We start from the raw sequence: 14588 nt of genomic DNA, 5'->3' as shown, positions 1-14588 counted from the left end.
ATGACCACAAACATAACAATCCCAAAGATTAAGGAAACAATGAAAAGAAAATTTGTATCTATAGGTGGCAGCTCAAGAATGAAAGCCCTGCATGGGCAGATCCCAATTCATGTATTTATGGGTGGAAGCTCAAGGGGAAAATCCTTGCATAAGTCAATTCTAATTTGTGCATTTATGAGGACATCTTTCTAGGGGTTAAATGTCTAGCATGGGTCATCCTCTTCTACCATCGATCAGCTAGTTAATTATATTGCATGCGTTATAAATTTTATAAGGAAAATAAGAGTAAAGAAAAAACATAATGTGCATGATTCTACTAGTGCAAGCAATGGTGGTCTTTAATCCTTATTTATACATTGCTACCTAATTTCATTTGAACTCTTGATTTGCATATGGTCACATTACGCATTACATATTTTGTACATTCTTTTGTAGAAATGTCCCTCATAAGGAGTGGTGTGTTTTATGTGGCAGGAACAGGTAATTCAGCTAGTGGACCTCCATAGTAGGAGCACGGGACACTTGGTTGTTGTTGGTGAGCTCTAGATTGATGTGGAACTTTACTGAGTCTTTTATATATGCATTTTGGTATTGTATAGTAGTTAAGGGTAAGACAAAGTCTGTCCCAATGTAGGCTAAGTTTGCCTATCTTATATCGGCATATAAAGTTCTATTATATCTGATCTCTTAATAGTTGTGAACCCAAAACCAAGTCATGCATATATATTTTTGGGTCTATCTACATTAGTATTTTATCACTCTAGATTATATATATTTTTCAAGTTCCATGATTATCATAGTTATATGCACGATAACCATAGGTTATAAGTTGGTTCTCTTGGACCCTTAGGGTATTAGATGTCTGTCCATTAATATGGGATTTAAGGTGAGTTTTTCTTAGGAATCTTCCACTGACTGGATGCATATGATATAAATCTATCATGTTGCACCAATACACAATCCAAATCAATAACATACACATCATAATATATTGAAAACCCTATACCTAAATAGAAAGAGTCGTAATAGGAATTGAAGTCTATAAGGCCTTGAGCTTTAGAAAGCTTGCCTCAAAATAATTAGACTAGTGGAAGGGAACATCTATCCATGTCAATCTTGTCAACGACACTGCAAAAGAAGAAAATCCCTTGATAAACCGCGTATAATAATCCGGTAACCCGATAAAACTACAAACCTCAATAGGAGATAGTGTACTAACCCAATCATAAACTGCCTCAATATTTGTAGGGTCTACTATAATCTTATCCTTAAACACCATGTACCCTAAGAATGCTACAGACTTGAGACAGAACTCACACTTAGAGAACTTGGAAAATAACTACTAACCCCACAATGTTTGGAGCACAACCATCAATTACTGCTCATGTACCTCCATATCCTCAAGCAAATAAAGATATAATAAATTAATAATATCACGAATGAGTAAAAAAAAGGTATGAACACGTGGTTCATCAAGTCTATGAATGTTGCAGGGGAATCGGTCAAACCAAAAGTCATAACTAAAAACTCATAGTGAATACAACGAGTCCTAAAGGAAGTCTTAGGTATGTGTGATGCCCTAATTCAGAACTGATGGTAGTCAGATCTCAAATCAGTCTTTTATAGAATAGCTACACCCTAAATTTGGTTGGAAAAATTGTCAATATGTAGAATCAAATACTTATTCTTAATCATCACCTTTTAAACTATCAGTAATTATTACACATGTGCATAGAACCATCTTTTTTCTCACAAATAACATAGGAGCATCCATAGTGACACACTAGGTCGATTAAATATCTTACTTAGAAGATAAGATATAATAAAAAGATATGTGAAGAAACTTATACAAGGGAAAAAGTCTAGCAATTAAAAAAATAGAGAATATAAAAATAATAGCAATTATATATACAAAATATATATGTATATATGGAAGATGTAGTGTAGTATGATATGATACGAAGCAGTATATGACCAATGGAAACCATAATCACTTGCTCAACAATGCATCGATCTCTATCTATATGAAGAAAATAAACAAAATCCAGTACATATACCTTGGACCACCCAAAACCATTCCTCGACCTCAACGATATAAAATAACTGATAAATGGTCTAATGTGTCCTCAGCAAGGAGTGAAAAGGTAATATAGATTTTTAAACTACAAAATCTATGAAAATAATCCAATACCCTCAAATCCAAAGTCTTTGTAAATGGTCTTATCTCTACTTAAAATACAAAATAGTAGTAGGGTTGTATGATCTCCTATATAAAATCAAAATCAATTATTCCATGATCATTGTAGCCCATCACAATGTATATGTATGAGTAAATAAATGCATTCCAGCTCAAGTATGTATATATATAAGTACAAGAATACACTAATGAGGGTTAATCACCCTTCACAACAAATTAAGACTAAGCTGAGACCCCTTCAAGAAATAGCACGACCTAGAGCCCTCAATACCACTATAAGATATGAAAACATAGAAAAAAAGATAATATAAGGAGCAACCTAAACCATAAGGTCCATCCTACCATGGAATACTACCCAAATTTATTTTACGGGTTCCTAGACTAGTCTTAACACTATACAAGAATCCTAAACTAAGGCTCAAGCAACTATCCTATTATGAAGTCCCTAGTACCGGTCAAAAATGTCAGAAATAGAGAAAAAAATCCTAAGAACACTATAAACTCCCTATCTCACATGATATTTACCAATACACCATATTATAAAGTTAAATCTAGAAGAAATTAGATCTTACCTTACCTGAAAGCTAACTAACAAGATCTAGAGCATCACAATGCAACCTTTATCTTTTGACAAGCCTCTAAATGCTTCCACTTTATCTATTTATATTCTACACATCTGTAAGAGACTAAAAATACCCATATAATAAATTTATATGGTGAAAAATCTAGTAAAAAATTGACCCTCAAGGCCCGTCGATGCAACCAAAAATAAAATTCATAATTACTTTACCCATACTGTAAGGAACCATGCCTCGAATTTGGGAAAGGATGTAACTTATTTTGAGGTTCAATTTAGCACGGACAGTCCCAAAATTCAAAGAATCAAATGCTAATTAAAGAGAAATTAGAGATTAAATTAAGCGCAAAATTAACAAAAAATAAAGTATGGGGATATATGCAACCTACCCAAGCTCAAAGTTGTGAAAATCTCGCATTTAATGGACTCATAATCTCTATAATGATCTTAAGTTTGTAAAAATGTGTGCTAAAAATGAAGGAGGAAATAATATAGGCAATGTCATGAGTGATTAAAGATTGTGAGGGTCTTTAATGCGTCCCCCAGTAACACTAGTTATCACGATTGTGATGGCCCTTATTGCAATCGCAATGAGAAATCTATACCCAAACCATAGTGCTTTCATCGCGAATACCCCATGCGATTGTGATATCCAAAGACCATCGCAGTCCTGAAAAAATACACTAGGTGCTATTGCATAAATATTTTTCAAGTCTAAAATTTTCCCAAATGGGTTCTCGGGATTCGTTTAAATTTGTGTGCACAAAAACCAAATATGCTATACTCTCAGAAACCACATTCTAAACTCAACAAAAAAGACAAAATAACCTACCGAGATCATTTTAATGAGTAGTTGACCAAAGTCAACACTTTTCCTGTTTTTCACTAAAAACTACTCAAGCACTCAAAATGTGTCTGAAAGGCTCGTGACTCAAATCAAAAGTCCTCCTAGCCAAAAATTCATATTTCAGAGCTAATGAATCTATCAAAATTCTCATATGAGGCCATTTTACTAGAATTTTTTGACTGAAGTTAAACTTTTAAACTTAAAAAGGTCCCAAACAGGGAAATTAGTTTAAAACCCAACCAAACTCCTTGATAATCAAACCACCTGATCCAATAAGTCAAAAAATAACCTGTAGAAACTATTGGAAAGCTCGAAATAGAAAAAAGTGTTAAATTTAGGAAAATTACCTGGAGGATTATTAGATTTTTGCTCTATTCTTTCGTTATTTATGGGTCCTTACTATTTGATGTAAAACTTATATAAATCCCAACAAGTTTTCCCATAATTACTTCCTATCCCTTCTTTTAACAAAATTATATCTGATTTTGATATTTCTGATACATAAGATGACAACTAATACATCCTAACAAGAAATTAATATGAATTAAAAAAAAAATAAAAATCTTTATGTAGAGGAAATCATTCGACATTTGTTATATTGAGCTCTCAAAATTTTAAGAACAACATAATTAGTTCAAATTTTGAAATTCAGAAAAAAGGATTCTCATTCTTCAAACAGAAACAAGCTTTTATCTCTTTACTATTCTTTGTATCTCTTTTTTTTAAGTGATACATAATGAGTCTCCTTGACAACATACTCATATCCTATATTTTGATACATAATAATATAATATTTTAGATTACTACTTGTTTACTCATCAATTAATGTGTCAGTTTTTTAATAAATATATCTACAGATTATAATATTTGAGATATCTTACATTTTACAGCTATTGGTTGAGATACATTACTCCATTGCAAGAATAGTATACAAAATTAATTCTTAAATGTATCTTACACATAGATTTGATGTGCATTACGAGAAATATGTAATTCTAAAGATGTATCTGTAAGACAAGCAAAAGAGATACATAATTTGTAGATGTATCTGAATCATAGATCTGACATATATATTGTATCCTATAACATTATTAATATATCTTAGAGTATTTTATTTCTAATATAAACAAATGTAAAAGGTTATCTTTTTATAACTTCAATATCTTTTCATTTTGAAGCATTAGTTTTGCAGCTTCTGATACATAACTTAGTTACCTTCTCAAGGAAATCTCTTGATGTATCTTTAACGCATTTACTTTATTTAGTCGAAACATTCATTTTTTATGTTTTCTAATACATAAATATTTATGTATCAGAACCTTAAATCTCAGGCATATACATCACTTTTGTACCTTGTTTAAGGGTGGTCGTATGTTTCATTCGGAGAACTATTCTCCAAAAACATTAGTTTATAGTGATGAACTTCTTGTTTTGCCTCTCAATTTCTATATGATTGACTACAAAGTATTTAAAAAGAAATTCAATCAAATAAAAACTAAAACAAAGGAAAGAGAAAATGAAGGGTGGAAATGGAGATTGGGTTTTCAATTTAATTTTTTTCCATTGATGGTGGTGGTGGTGTGGTGGAGATGGAGTGTAAGACCCCTCAAAATTTTAATCATTTTATTTTTTATCCTCCCTCATACATAATGTCAATTTTTTAATTAAATTTTGTTTAGGGTTGTCAAAAGGGTGTTTTGGGAAAATTTTGAAATTTTCGGAAGAGGTTCAGGGTCATTTTAGGACTCCATGGTAGTGAGGGTTCATGTTATTGGTGTGCCACTAAGGTTAGACTCTATGATATTGATGTGGCACAGAGTCTACACTTTGTGAAAGTGGCGTCCCACACTGATATTTTAATTTCATTTAATTTTTATGTTATTCACTTGGGGTGAGAGGATTTTGATCTTTTTACTCCTTGTGCAATCATCAAACATAAAATAACACCATTCCCTTTAGTTTTTAAAGATCAAATCATTCTCTTTCTCTCTCAAACTCAAAACTCAAGAAAGTTCAAGCGTTTTACATTGAATTCATCATCCGAGCTCCAAACTTTTAATTGTTTTCAATTCCTTATGTATTTAGGAATGTATATCATTTCCTTACTTTTATTCTACATTGTGTCATTTATTTACTCATTATACATATGGTTTAAATTGATGGGTTTGAAATTAGTTTAAGGGGTTTTGATTGGTATTACTTGAATTACTTTTTCCATGTCTGAAATTTATGGTTCTTGGATTGAATGCGTGTTTTATTGTGGAAATTGGAATGGGGAACATAGATTCTCCAAATTGATGACTTTTGGCTTGGTAATGGTATTAACCTTAAACCACTTTGTAAATTTTGTTTTTAACATGGATAATTGCATCATTCAACTTATTTATGAACCCATTGCATTGCATTAATAGATAATTTTATTAAAATAGATTTGAAAGGCCATTAGTAGCCATGGTTTAGATTTTAAAAGGGATCGTCAGTATTTAATCAATACATGGATTGGTTTAGCATAATTTTATAAGCCTGAAGCATAATTGGAATGACGATATGAAGTGGTTAATGTCTTATTAAATAGATCCTGGGTTAATGAATGGGTTTATGTGCAAATTATTTTAATTTGGGCTTAAAGGGGATTGTGCAGTTCACCATGAAGAAACCATATTTATCAGTTTGGGTATCTATATGATAGTGTGCTTGGTTCACACATTATATTATTAGAATAGTTAAGAGCCTAGTTGTCTTCATCCATTCCTTCAGATTACTCAGTTCGTATGGCTAACACACAATAGGGCCCTTTTAGCAAGAGGGTGCTGAACCCATATAGCTCGTGGGTACATTTAGGATGGAGAAAGCTATACATTTCAGGTTAATGGCTTAAAATTTCATGTTCATGACCCTTGTCCCTATCTCGACATCCTATATATGTGTATATGTGCATGTTGTTTTGACTTATTTTGGACATGGTATTATTTTATCACTTTTCCTGAGTTACATTCTAATGCTTATCCCACTGACCATCCTTGGATTCTACATCAGTTCATGATATAGGGTCCGAAGGTGTTATGTTACTCCTGTACAGCGTTAGGTGGCTTGATACATCTACTGAGTTTATATGAAGTGGTAAGCCTTTATATTTTGAAAGACCCAGTCATTTCATCTATTATTTTTCTTAGCATTTTATTTTGGACTCTTTTTGGTCATGGTCGGGGGCATGTCCTAACCTATTTATAGACAAGTATGGGTTGGATATTGGTTTTAATTCATAGAGTTTACATTTGATTATCCTTCTTATTACTATTTGGTTATCTTATTCTATATTCATTTATTATGTTCTGGATATTAAGCTAATAGGGTAGTCTTCAACTCATGGTGGGCTTGAGATACCCATTATGATAGACTTTAGTTTGGGTTGTGACAAGCTTAGTATCAGAGCACGGTTCAGGACCATTGGGTGTTTTAAAGCCCTATCGAGTAGAGTCACTTTTATGTGTGTGTAGCATGCCATACTTATAAGGAAGAGGCTACAAGTCATTTAGGAATATTTCCTTTTTTGTGTTTTATTTCAGGCTATAAAGTATAGTTGTAATAAAACTTCTCTAAATCCTGACTTACTTAAGTTTTAGATCATGCCCCCTCGAAGATCTAACAGTCGTAAAAACTCTATCGGAAACTTTATCCCACTTGAGGAAAATTTGGAGGGAACTCATCCTGCTTTTGGAGTTCAAACTCAGTCTAGGGTCCCTGCTCCTAATTGTACTGTGCCACATGGAGTTCCATTGATCCTTACTAGTTCTCCTTGGGCTTCCCAAGATGGTGACACTTATGTCCAGTCTCCTCAGGGAGATATCTCTAATGTATATTTTTATCAGACTAATCATATGCTTACTCAGTTTGTGGCATCATAGTATCGTTAGTCTGATCATAGTAGTTTTGTTTCTTATTCATTTGAGGTCACTCAGGTTAGAAAATTTATGAGGTTTAATCCCCCAATCTTTATAGGATATAAGGTTGAGGAGGAATCTCAAGGATTTGCTAATGAGATGGAGAATATTTTTAGGGTTATGCATACTACTGATTCTGAGCGTGTAGAGTTTGCTACTTAACAACTAAAAAATATGGCTTACCATGGTATGAAGAGTGGAAAAGATCAGGAGTAATAATGCTCAACAAGCAGTATGGGATAAGTTTTAAGTGCCTTTCTTGATCACTTTTTTCCTCAGGAGTTGAGGGAAGCTAAGGTCGAAGAGTTTATAAACTTAAAGCAGGGTAAGATGAGTGTGAAAGAGTATACTCTAAAATTTTAGTAGTTGTCTTTTATGCTTCGAATTTAGTGGATAACATGAGATCTAAGATAAGAAAGTTTGATTCTAGTTTGTCACATAAGTTGGTATTAGAGTGTAAGGTTGCAATATTGAACAATGATATGTACATCTACATGTTAGTGATTTATATAAAATTGGTAGAGGGTGAAAAGAAAAATCAGATAGAGATGAGAGAGGTAGAATAAAAATTTTAAGTATTTGAGCAGGGTACAAATAAGTAGAATAGTGGGAGAGATGGTAGACAGTAGACTAAGAAGAAGAATTGGGGAAAGGAAATTCATATTTGACATCTAGTACTCCTTATCCTAAACCTTCTGGTAATTGTCATTTTTAAAATATTAGTGGTCCTAAGGAACAAGTGCCCAGTCTCAGGTTAGTGGAGCTCAGTCATCCCTACCCTATCCTCCTTGCCATTTTTATCGACAGTTTCACTATGGATATTTTAAAGAGGGAAGGAAGTCGTGTTTTAATTATTGTCAGCCTGGTTATCTACAAAAAAATTATCATATAACTAAATTTTTCACTGGAGCTAATAAGGTTCCAGTTGCCTCTTCTTCAGCTCCAGCACCTAAGGGCACTATTTCAAGTACCGGTACTGGCTGGAATTGTCTCCATGCTCTTTCTACTCATCAAGAATCTGAGGCATCCCAGATGTTGCCACTAGTATGTTACATCTCTTCTATAGTGATGTTAACTATTTGTTTGATCTAAGTTCTACCCTATTTTATGTGACCCCTTAAGCGGCGATACACTTTGGTGTTGGTCGTGAAAGTGGTTTCAACCCCTTTTCTATGTCTACTCCGATGGGTGAGTCTATTATTGCTAGAAAAATCAATAGGAGTTATGTGGTGTCCATTATTCATAAGGAGATATTAGTGGATTTGAGAGAGCTGTTCATGGTATATTTTGATGTAATCTTAGGGACGAATTGGCTCTATTCATGCTATGCTTTTGTGGATTGTAGGACCTAGAAGGTTAGTTTCCATTTTCCTAATAAACTAATGATTGAATGGGAGGGGAGTTCCTCTATACCCAAAGGATGGTTTATTTTCTATCTTAGAGCCCAAAAGTTGATTTCCAAAGGGTGTTTATGTCATCTAGTTCAGGTTAAGGATTCTAACTCTAAAAGTCCCTCTTTGAAATATGTCCTTGTGGTTAACAAATTTTCTGAAGTCTTTCTCAATTATCTTCCTTGAATTTCTCCCAATAGGGAAATAGATTTTGGGATTGATCTTTAATTAGATACTATCCTATTTTTATTACTTTTTATAGGATGGCTTCAGCTAAACTAAAGGAACTTAAGGAGTAGCTGAAAGATCTTCTTGATAAGGGAATTATTTCTCCTAGTGTTTCTCCATGGGGTGCTCCTATACTTTTCATGCAAAAGAGAGATGGTTATCTACGGATGTGTATAGACTATCGTTAGCTAAATAAGGTAACAGTGAAAAATATGTACCCTCTTTCTAGGATTGATGATCTTTTTGACCATCTTCAGGGTAATAGATTCTAAGATTGATCTTTATTTGGGCTATCATCAATTGAAAATTTGGGAGGTTAATATTCCCAAGACTACTTTCTGAACTCAATATGGTCACTATGAGTTCTTGGTTATGTTATTTGAGTTAACTAATTCCCAGGCTGCTTTCATGGATCTTATGAATCAAGTGTTCAGACAGTTTCTTGAAATTTTTGTTATAGCGTTCATTGATGACATCTTGGTGTACTTTAAAAGTAAGGAGAATAAAGCCAATTACCTCCAAATTATGTTTTAGACTCTCAATGATTAGAAGTTGTATTTTAAATTTTTAGAGAAAGGGGGTCAAGGTGGATCCATAGAAAGTTGAGGTAGTAAAGAAGTGGCCGAGACATTCAGATCCAATAAAAATTAGAAGATTTTTGGGCTTGGCTAGGTATTATAGGAGGTTTATGAAGAGTTTCTATTTTATTGTTGCTCCGTTGAAAAAGTTGACTCAGAAAAAGGTTAAGTTTTTATGGTACAATGCTTGTGAGAGTAATTTTGAGAAGCTGGAGGATAAGTTGACTTATGTACTAGTTTTTACCCTATCAGAGGGTACTGAGGGGTTTGTTGTATATTGTGATGCATCCTGTGTGGGACTGGGTTGTGTTTTTATACAGCATGATAGGGAATTAGTCTATGCTTCCAGGCAACTTAAGGTTCATCATAGGAATTACCCAACTCATGACTTGGAGTTGGCAGCTATGGTTTTTTCTTTGAAGATCTGATGCCATTATCTGTATGGGGTGCATTCAAATCATAAGACCTTTTAGTATGTGTTTATGTAGAAGGAATTTAGGCAACAGAGGTAGATTGAATTACTTAAGAATTACGACATGATCTTACACTACCATACAGGTAAAGCTAATATCGTTGTTGATGTTATTAACAGGATATCTATAAGGAACTTGTCTCATGTTAATGAGGAGAAGAGAGGGTTGGTAAAGGATATTCACAATTTAGGTAATTTAGGCGTTTGTCTTTTAGACTTCGAGGATGGAGGAGTAATTAATCAAGAAGTGGTCATATCATCTCTTGATTCTGAGGTAAAGAATAAGCAGGCTTTGGTTCCCACACTTATGTAGATTAAGGATGAAGTGGGTCGGCAAAAGGTTATGGCTTTTGAGATTAGGGTAGATGGCATCTCGAGGGATCAAAGGAGATTGTATATTTTTGATATTGATGGGATGTAGGAAAGAATTTTTTCTGAGGCTCATGAGTCCAGATATATAGTTTATCTAGGTTTGACTAATATATACCAGGACTTGAAAGAAATCTATTGGTGGAATAATATGAAGAGAGATATGGTGAATTTCGTGGCTAAGTATATAGTTATCAGCAATTCAAGGTTGAACACTTGAAGCCTAGTGGCATGTCTCAAGAGATAGATTTACCCATGTGAAAGTAGGAGATGATTGATATGGATTTCATTACGGGTCTTCTACGGGCTTGAAATCAGTATGATTCTATTTGGGTAATTGTGGATAGAATAACTAAGTCTGACCACTTATTGCTTGTGAGAACTAACCGCTCAGGAGAGGATTATTCTAAGTTGTTGGTTTAGGAGATTTTGAAGTTGCATGGGACACTGATGAGTGGTAAATTCACCACTTATTTACATCCAAATGCAAGGACACTACTATAATTTAACGGTATGAATGAGACAACTTTATCATTTAAAGGCACTAATTCACATATGTTGCAGGTATATACAGGTGATGAGAAGAAAAGAAGTGAAGTGAACTAAAACAAATCAAAAAGGGAAGAAAAGTGCAACTGTTGGAAAAGCAGGAGTAGAATTTGAACCTCAATTACCGCAACCACGGTCTGAGGGCCATGATCATGGCCATACAACATCAGTCAGAGCCAGCAATTGCGAAGGACTCACCATGATTGCAGGAGTAGCAATCTTGATCAAGCTAGGGCGATGTGGAAACACGGGTTTAGGCCAAAGGGTAGTTTTTTAATTTCATGAAGTCAGCCACAAATACCACATAGATCAAAAACCCTTTCAATTTTTGAGATCTTTCCAACTAGAATTAAACTTGGAGCAATTTAAAACCCTGCCAAATTGGGAAAACTATTGTTTCTAATTTATCAATTGAGATTAGTTATGATTGAAGTTAAATTGGAGAAATTCTTGATTGCATCTTAAATGTAAACATTGAATGATCCTTTTGGTATATTTCTTTCCTTTAACTTCATGAGTAGCTAAACATTTATCTTGGGATTATGTTTAAATGGGGTACAAGTATGTGTGGGTTCTAATTTATTAGTGTAGATTCTTGGTTAATGATGATGGGTATCACTAATGCTTGATTAATTGGGTTAGAATTTGTGGGTAAAAACGCCAAATGGCCGAAATATCATATCATCCTTGAAAGAAGGATATATGTATACTTTTGGATTCTATATCATCCTTGAAAGAAGGATATGAGTGACAAGGTATTAGTGAACAATAGTTAGATATAGCTTATTTCTTTTTCATTATTTTAGAAATACGAGTGAAATGAGAATTAGCTAGGTCTTGGGCATCTTCCTAGAAATAGAAATGCCCAATTAATGTATTGGGTGGATTTACTTTCCACATTCATGAGGAATCCAAATGGGTCCATGGGTGACAATCTTGATGTTTTTTTTGAAAAGGTAGCATTAAGAATCCCTAACCTAGCCTACCCATGTAATCATTCACTAGAATTTATATTTGTTACATGAACCCATGCATTATTTTCCCCTGGGAAGACATAATCCCAAGACTGGTCTCATATTGAAATCTTATCTATATTTTTTACCTTTACTAGGTAGTTTGAGCAGATTTTGGTAAAATAACTCATCCAACCATTCCCCCTAAATTTTAATTTAAGCATCATTTTATTTACAATACAGGTATATACTTATATACTCTTAACACCTATTGGATTTGATTACTAGATTCACTCCTCGATGATTCGAGCCTAACTCACATTGGGTTATTATAATTGACAATGTTTACCTTACCCATAATTTATGGAGTAAGTTGAGCATGATCAGGCTCCACTATCTACTATTTCATACTGAGGTATGTAGTTTTTCTTTCACTTTTGGCATTCATTTAAGAAAGGTTTGGGTACTCAAGTGAACCTTAGAACTGCTTTCCACCCTCAAATGAATAGACAAATGGAGCAGACTATTCAAACTTTTGAAGATATGCTAAGGTTATGGGTGATTGACTTTAAAGGTAGTTGGGTTAACCATTTACCTCTTATTGAATTTGCGTACAATAATAGTTACCATTCTAGCATTTAGACAGCTTCTTTTGAGGCTCTCTATGATTGGAAGTGTAGGTCTTCTATTGGGTGGTTTGAGGTAGGTGAAACTAGATTGTTTGGTCCTAACTTGGTTCACCAAGCTATGGAGAAGGTGAAATTAATTAGAGAAAGACTTAAGACTGCCCAAAGTCGCCAAAAGTCTTATGCAGATATGAGGCAATAAGAGTTGGAGTTTGAAGTTAGTGATTGGGTATTCCTGAAGGTGTCTCATATGAAGAAAGTCATGAGATTTGGAAAGAGGGGGAAACTCAGTCCTCGTTATGTTGTCCCATATAAAATTTTGAAGAGAATGGGGAATGTCACTTATGAGTTGGAGTTACCTATGAGTTTAGCTTCTATTCATCCTATTTTCCATGTGTCTATGCTTAAAAGTGTGTGAGTGATCCTTCTTTGATAGTGCCTATTGAGGATGTTGATATTTTAGATTCTTTGTCTTATGAGGAAGTTCTAATTGAGATATTAGATAGGCAAGTTCATAGATTAAGCATGAAGGATGTAGATTCAGTGAAGGTTCTTTGGAGAAACCAAAAGGTGGAAGAAGCTACACGGGAAGTTGATGAAGATACAAAGGCCAAATACCGTTCATGTTCCTTGGGTTAGATGAAAGTACTTAAGTAATGAGTTTCATTTTCAACTTGTTGCATTTTGAAATTTGTCATTTGATTCTGGTGCATTCTTTCTAATGTCGAGCAAAAAATAGCCTTACTCTTAATTTGGGGATAAATGATCTTAGGGGGGTGTGATCTAAGACCTCTCCAAATTTAAACCATTTTATTCTTTACCCTCTCGCATGAATAATGTCAATTTTTTACTTGAATTATGTTTAGGAATGTTAAAAGATTATTTTGGGAAAGTTTTGGAATTTTTGTAAGGGGTTTTGGGTCATTTTGGGACCCCGAGGTAGTGAGGATCCATAATATAGACATGCCACGGAGATTAGCCTCCATAATCTTAGTGTGGCATGGAGGCTACCCTCTATGATAGCAGTATGCCACACTAATGTTTTAATTTGTCTAGTTTTTATTTTATTCACTTGGGGTGAGGGACTTTTTGTCTTTTTACCCCTTGTAAAAAATGAGATCTTCCGGGATAGTGAAGGAATCACCGTGGTTGCAGGATTCATGATCTCAATCAAGCTAGGGAAATCACAGCAATGTGAGTTTATGCCAAGGGGTAGTTTTGCAAGTTCATGGAGTGACAACGAATCCTATATAGAGCAAAAAACCTTTCATTTTTTAGGATCTTCTGAACTAGAGTTGAACTTGGAGCAATCCGAAACCCTACTAAATTGGGAAAACTATTATTGCTAATTTCTCAATTGAGTTTAGTTTTAATTGAAGTTAAATTGGAGAATATTCTTGATTGCATCTTGAATGGAAACATTGAATAATCCTTCTGGTATATTTCTTTTCTTTAACTTTATAAGTAGCTAAACATCTATCTTGGGATTATGTTGAAATAGGGTGAAAATATGTGTAGGTTGTGATTTATTAGTGTAGATTCTTGGTTAGTGATAATGGGTTTCACTAACGCTTGATTGAGTGGGAATTTCTGGGTAAAAACCCTAAATGCTCGAAATCACACATCATTCTTGAAAGAAGCATGCGAGTATGCTTTTGGATCCTATATCATCCTTGAAAGAGACATATGGGTGACAAGGTATTAGAGAACAATAGTTAGATTTAGCTTATTCCCATTTCATTATCTTAGAAATAATGGTGGAATAAGAATTAGCTAGGTCTTAGGCATCTTCCTAGAAATAGGGATGCCTAATTAAGGTATTGGGTGAATTTGTTGGCCACATCCATGAGGTATCCGAAA

The sequence above is a fragment of the Capsicum annuum genome, chromosome 9 (genome assembly GCF_002878395.1).
Source record: "Capsicum annuum cultivar UCD-10X-F1 chromosome 9, UCD10Xv1.1, whole genome shotgun sequence".
Classification (NCBI taxonomy): Eukaryota; Viridiplantae; Streptophyta; class Magnoliopsida; order Solanales; family Solanaceae; genus Capsicum; species Capsicum annuum.
Note: the sequence above shows the minus strand (reverse complement) of the source record.